This window comes from Colobus angolensis, unplaced genomic scaffold, assembly GCF_000951035.1.
Source record: "Colobus angolensis palliatus isolate OR3802 unplaced genomic scaffold, Cang.pa_1.0 Scaffold281, whole genome shotgun sequence".
Taxonomy (NCBI): domain Eukaryota; kingdom Metazoa; phylum Chordata; class Mammalia; order Primates; family Cercopithecidae; genus Colobus; species Colobus angolensis.
In genome coordinates, this window is record NW_012116055.1 from 284,305 (window position 1) to 284,704 (window position 400).

Consider the following 400-nt stretch of genomic DNA (forward strand, 5'->3'; position numbering starts at 1 on the left):
ATGGAGTCTTGTTGTACAAGTTATTTAATCACCCAGGAATTAAGCCCAGTACCCAAAACTTATTGTTTCCACTCCTCTCCCACCTCCCACACTGCATGTTCAAGTAGATCCCAGTTTCTGCTGTTTCCCTCTTTATGTTAATAAGTTCCCATCATTTAGCCTCCACTTGTAAGTAAGAACATACAGTATTTGGTTTTCTGTTCCTGTGTTAGTTTGCTGAGGATAATAGCCTCCAGCTCTAGCTATGTTCCTGCAAAAGACATGATCTCATTCTTTTTTATGGCTGCATGGTGCTCCATGGTGTTTATGTACCACATTTTCTTTATCCAATCTGTCACTGGTGGGCATTTAGGCTGATTCCATGTCTTTGCTGTTGTGAATAGTGCTGCAATGAACATTT